Consider the following 7,068-nt stretch of genomic DNA (forward strand, 5'->3'; position numbering starts at 1 on the left):
GTGGGGTATAAATATGCCACTGTTGGTTGTCACATTTGCTGTAAGTCTGAGGACGGGGGTGAAACCCCGAAACGTCACTAAGTAAAAAATTGAAGTGTAAAACAGAGACTGCCTGCTTCTTTCTGAGATTATATATATATATAAAGAACATTTTCTTCTAAGTGAAGAACGATGGAATGTAAAGTATTTATATTCAAAACACAAAACACATTAAAAAAACTAATTAAAAATGAAATATGTTTCAAGTTTTATTAAATAGAAAGGGCTCAAAAGTGTGTGTGTGTATAAGTATATATATATATATGAGTATGTACATTCATACAGTCATATGCAAAAGCTGAGGCACCCCAGACAATTTCCATGATTTTCATTTATAAATAATTGGGTGTTTGGATCAGCAATTTCATTTTGATCTATCAAATAACTGAAGGACACAGTAATATTTCAGTAGTGAAATGAGGTTTATTGGATTAACAGAAAATGTGCAATATGCATCAAAACGAAATTAGACAGGTGAATAAATGTGGGCACCCTTGTCATTTTGTTGATTTGAATACCTGTAACTACCTAGCACTGATTAATTGGAACACACAATTGGTTTGGTGAGCCCATTAAGCCTTGGACTTCATAGACAGGTGCATCCAATCATGAGAAAAGGTATTTAAGGTGGCCAATTGCAAGTTCTTGTTGTTCTCTTTAACTCTCCTCTGAAGAGTGGCAACATGGGGGCCTCAAAACAACTCTCAAATGACCTGAAAAAAAAGATTGTTCAACATCATGCTTTAGGGGAAGGCTACGAAAAGCTATCGCAGAGATTTAAGCTGTCAGTGTCCACTGTGAGGAACATACACCTAGATTTAGAGTTTTGCGGCCAAAGGGGTGCATTAGCTACGCATGTTTTTTTCCCCCCGCACCTTTTAAATAACGCTGGTATTTAGAGTTCTCTGAATGGCTGCGTTAGGCTCCAAAAAGGGAGCGTAGAGCATAATTTTCTGCCACTTCAACTCTCAATACCAGCGTTGCTTACGGTAGCGGCCAGCTTGAAAAACGTGCTCGTGCACGATTTCCCCATAGGTAGGCTGACCATATTGCCGCTTTAAAAAGGGACACATATGAAAAATACATATGTCAGGGCTGTTTTCAGGCCAGTTTAAAGAAATGGTTTTGTATAAGAACCCTCACATATGTATTTTTCATATGTGTTCCTTCTTAAAGCGGCAATATGGTCAGCCTACCCATAGGAAACAATGGGGCAGTTTGAGCTGAAATAAAACCTAACACTTGCTAAAAAGCAGCGTTCAGCTCCTAACGCAGCCCCATTGTTTTCTATGGGGAAACACTTCCTAAGTCTGCACCTAACACCCTAACATGAACCCCGAGTCTAAACACCCCTAACCTTACACTTATTAACCCCTAATCTGCGGCCCCGCTATCGATGACCCCTGCATTATATTATTAACCCTAATCTGCCGCTCCGGACACCGCCGCAACCTACATTATCCCTATGAACCCCTAATCTGCTGCCCCTAACACCGCCGACCCCTATATTATATTTATTAACCCCTAATCTGCCCCCCCAACGTCGCCGCTACCTTACCTACACTTATTAACCCCTAATCTGCCGACCGGATCTCGCCACCACTATAATAAATCTATTAACTCCTAAACCGCCACACTCCCGTCTCGCAACCCCTATAATAAATTTTATTAACCCCTAATCTTCCCTCCCTAACATCTTTGACACCTAACTTCAAGTATTAACCCCTAATCTGCCGACCGGACCTCGCCGCTACTCTAATAAATGTATTAACCCCTAAAGCTAAGTCTAACCCTAACACCCCTCTAAGTTAAATATAATTTAAATCTAACGAAATAAATTAAATCTTATTAAATAAATTAATCCTATTTAAAGCTAAATACTTACCTGTAAAATAAATCCTAATATAGCTACAATAAAACAAATAATTATATTGTAGCTATTTTAGCATTTATATTTATTTTACAGGCAACTTTGTATTTATTTTAACTAGGTATAATAGCTATTAATTAGTTATTTACTATTTAATAGCTACCTAGTTAAAATAATTACAAAATTACCAGTAAAATAAATCCTAACCTAAGTTACAATTAAACCTAACACTACACTATCAATAAATTAATTAACTAAACTACCTACAATTACCTACAATTAAATCAACTAAATTAAATTACAAAAAAAACACTAAATTACAAAAAATTACAAGAATTTTAAGCTAATTACACCTACTCTAAGCCCCCTAAAAAAATAACAAAGCCCCCAAAATAAAAAAATGCCCTACCCTATTCTAAAATAAAAAGTTAACAGCTCTATTACCTTACCAGCCCTTAAAAGGGCTTTTTGCGGGGCATGCCCCAAAGAAATCAGCTCTTTTGCCTGTAAAAAAAACACCTAAGTGTTTTTTTTTTGTAATTTAGTTTAGTTGATTTAATTGTAGGTAATTGTAGGTAGTTTAGTTAATTAATTTATTGATAGTGTAGTGTTAGGTTTAATTATAACTTAGGTTAGGATTTATTTTACTGGTAATTTTGTAATTATTTTAACTAGGTAGCTATTAAATAGTAAATAACTATTTAATAGCTATTGTACCTAGTTAAAATAAATACAAAGTTGCCTGTAAAATAAATATAAATGCTAAAATAGCTACAATATAATTATTATTTATATTGTAGCTATATTAGGGTTTATTTTACAGGTAAGTATTTAGCTTTAAATAGGATTAATTTATTTAATAAGAAATAATTTATTTTGTTAGATTTAAATTATATTTAATTTAGGGGGGTGTTAGGGTTAGACTTAGCTTTAGGGGTTAATACATTTATTATAGCAGCGGCGGGGTCCGGTCGGCAGATTAGGGGTTAATACTTGAAGTTAGGTGGCGGCGACATTGGGGGGGGCAGATTAAGGGTTAATAAATATTATATAGGTGTCGGCGATGTTAGGGGCAGCAGATTAGGGTTACATAGGGATAATGTAGGTTGTGGCGGTGTGCGGTCGGCAGATTAGGGGTTAAAAATATTTATTAGAGTGGCGGCGATGTGGGGGGACCTCAGTTTAGGGGTACATAGGTAGTTTATGGGTGTTAGTGTACTTTAGAGCACAGTAGTTAAGAGCTTTATGAACCGGCGTTAGCCCAGAAAGCTCTTAACTCCTGACTTTTTTCTGCAGCTGAAGTTTTGTCGTTAGAGTTCTAACGCTCACTTCAGCCAAGACTCTAAATACCGGCATTAGGAAGATCCCATTGAAAAGATAGGATACGCAATTGGTGTAAGGGAATCTGCGGTATGGAAAAGTCGCGGCTGGAAAGTGAGCGTTAGACCTGACTGACTCTAAATACGAGTGGGCGGCCAAAACCAGCGTTAGGAGCCCTTAGCGCTGCTTTTTACTGCTACCGCAGAACTCTAAATCTAGGCGATAGTGAGGAAATGGAAGAACACAGGAACAGTTATTTATAAGGCCAGAAGTGGCAGGCCAAGTAAAAAATCGGAGAGGCAAAGACAAAGGATGGTGAGAACGGTCAAAAACAGCCCACAGACCACCTCCAAAGACCTACAACATCATCTTGCTGCAGATGGTGTCACTGTGCATCGTTCAACAATTTAGCCCACCTTGCACAAGGAGAAGCTGTATGGGAGAGTGATGCGGAAGAAGCCTTTTCTGCACACACGCCACAAACGCACATTTGGACAAGCCAGCTTCATTTTTGAAAGAAGGTGCTGTGGACTGATGAAACAAAGATTAAGTTATTTGGTCATAACAAGGGGCGTTATGCATGGCGGCAAAAGAAAACAGCATTCCAAACACTTGCTACCCACAGTAACATTTGGTGGATGTTCCATCATGCTGTGGGGCTGTGTGGCCAGTGCCGGTACTGGGAATCTTGTTAGAGTTGAGGGAGGGTCGCATGGATTCCACTCAATATCAGCAGATACTTGAGAATAATGTTGAGGAATCAATCACAAAGTTGAAGTTACGCCGGGGCTGGATATTTCAACAAGAAAACGACCCAAAACACTGCTCAAAATCTACTCTGGCATTTATGCAGAGGAACAAGTACAATGTTCTGGAATGGCCATCCCAGCCCCTAGACCTGAATATCATTGAAAATCTGTGGGGTGATGCTCAGCAACCATCAAACCTAACTGAACTGGAGATGTTTTGCAAGGAGAAATGGTCCAAAATACCTTCATCCAGAATCCAGACACTCATTACTGGCTATAGGAAGCGTCTAGAGGCTGTTATTTCTGCTAAAGGAGGTGCTACTAAATATTGATGTGATATTTCTGTTGGGGTGCCCAAATGTATGCACCTGTCTAATTTCGTTTTGATGCATATTGCACATGTTCTGTTAATCCAATAAACCTCATTTTACTACTGAAATATTACTGTGTCCTTCAGTTATTTGATAGATCAAAATGAAATTGCTGATCCAAACACCCAATTATTTATAAAGTAAAATCATGGAAATTGTCAGGGGTGCCTAAACTTTTGCATATGACTGTATATGCATGTATTATTGTATTAGTGCTAATTGCTTCCGCGAGCATGCTATAGCAATAACCAGCCACTTGTAATGGCTGATTATTTATTGCCATTTGCAGTCACGCAATAAATTAGCGCTCCACTTGTAATCTAGCCCTTAATGCTTTAGCCCTTTCTCCACCCCATGTTTGTATCACATACTGACAGATTGGATACAAGTTATAACTCTCTGGCTTATCCTGAGGGTTGTGGTTTTTCCACTAACGCATGGAATTACTTTTGGAACACTCGGATATTCTAAAGACAGTGATTCCCTAGGCGCTAATGTTTATATTTGTTGCCAATTTTCTTTTTTGCTATATTATAATGCAGAGTCAAGATTCCAATTTAATTACTGTTTTTCGATTGATTAATAAATAACCCTTGTGCTGGTTAAGAACAACTTTGCTCTCCTTCTTTCTTTTGATTCTCTCTCTCTTTCTCTAAATATCTATCTATATAAATCTCTCTCTCTCTCTCTCTATAAATATCTATCTATATAAATATCTCAGTCTCTCTCCCTCTCTAAATATCTATCTATATAAATCTCTCTCTCTCTATATATATATATATATATATATATATATATATATATATATATATATATATATATATATATATATGTATAAAAAAAGATTTATGCTTACCTGATAAATTTATTTATTTCCGAATATAGTGAGTCCACGGAATCATTAATTACTAGTGGGAATATCTCCTGGCCAGTAGGAGGCGGCAAAGAGCACCACAGCAAAGCTGTTAAATATCACTCCCCTACCCATAACCTCTAGTCATTCTCTTTGTCTTCAGCAAGGAGGTGGTTATGATTTTTAGGTGTCTGATTCTTCAATCAAGAGTTTGTTTTTCTCAAGCAGGACAAGCATGTTCTGTTTTTTTTTCCTGGGGTTTAGCTGTATTCCATTTCAGTCTCTTCAGTAGAGCAGTGGTGGCTTTTAAGTTTTGGTTAAGTTTCTGAGGGGGATCGTCTCTCCCAGGGAACCTGTTTTCGCACGCCTTCCTGGGTGATCGTGACAACGGACACCAGTTTGCTGGGTTGGGGAGCTGTCTGGGGTTCCCTGAAGGTGCAGGGTCTGTGGACCCGGGGGGAATCGGTTCTTCCTATAAATGTTAGAATTGAGGGCAATCTTTTATGCCCTGCTAGCCTGGCCTCAGTTTGGCTTCATCCCAGTTTATTAGATTTCAGTCGGACAATATAACGTCTGTGGCTTACATCAATCATCATGGAGGAACTTGGAGTTCCTTGGCGATGATGGAGGTAGCAAGGATTATTCAGTGGGCAGAGGCTCACAATTATCGTCTGTCTGCGATCCACATTCCAGGGGTGGACAATTGGGAAGAGGATTTTCTGAGCAGACAGTCTTTTTTATCCGGCGGAGTGGGAGCTTCATCAGGAAGTGTTTTCCATTTTGATTCTCAGGTGGGGTCAACCGGAGTTGGATCTTATGGCATCTCATCACAATGCCAAGCTTCCGAGGTATGGGTTGAGGTCAAGGGATCCTCATGCGGTTCTCATAGATGCTCTAGCATTTCCTTGGAAGTTCAGTCTCGCATACGTGTTTTCTCCATTTACCCTTCTTCCTCGGGTCATTGCTCGGATCTGACAAGAGAGGGTGTCAGTGATTCTCATTGCACCGGCCTGGCCTCGCAGGATCTGGTATGCATATCTGGTGGAAATGTCATTGTCTTCTCCATGTAGTCTTCCATTAAGGAAGGACCTTCTACTTCAAGGGCCCTTCCTTCATCCAAATCTCGTTTCTCTGAAGCTGACTGCTTGGAGATTGAACGCTTGATTTTATCTAAGCGTGGTCTTTCTGAGTCAGTTATTGAGACTATGATTCAGGCACGTAAGCCTGTGACTAGAAAGATTTATTATAAGATATGGCGTAAATATCTGTATTAGTGTGAATCTAAGGGCTACTCTTGGAGTGGAGTTAGGATTCCTAGGATATTGTCTTTTCTCCAACAGGGTCTGGAGAAAGGTTTGTCTGCTAGTACCCTGAGGCTTAAATTTCTGCTTTATCTATTTTGTTACATAAACGTCGGGCCCTGGTAAGAATTCGGCCTATGGTTAAGTTGGTAACTCCTCCTTGGAGTCTTAATTTAGTTTTGAGAGTTCTTTAGCAGGCTCCTTTTGAGCTTATGCATTCTTTGGATATCAAGTTGTTAACCTGGAAGGTTTTGTTTTTGGTTGCTATCTCTTCGACTCAAATAGTTTCGGAACTGTTACAAACTGCTATGTGTAACTGGCCCTTTAAATGGAAAATTGCCCTGCTTCCCTGGATTTTGGAGAAGCCTATTTGCCAGCCTCCTTCCTCATGACTATGGCCCCTGGAAGATTGTGCCATTAAGAGTTAAATTTTGTTCAGCTTCAAGAAACCTATTCTAAATACAAGTCTGCTGGGATTAGCTCTAATTAGGTTTAGTGATCAACTTTCCCATTGTCTAATCAGACTAGTATTGATAAGGTGGACTGCATTGTTTTATTGTGTGTA

The sequence above is a fragment of the Bombina bombina genome, chromosome 12 (genome assembly GCF_027579735.1).
Source record: "Bombina bombina isolate aBomBom1 chromosome 12, aBomBom1.pri, whole genome shotgun sequence".
Taxonomy (NCBI): Eukaryota; Metazoa; Chordata; class Amphibia; order Anura; family Bombinatoridae; genus Bombina; species Bombina bombina.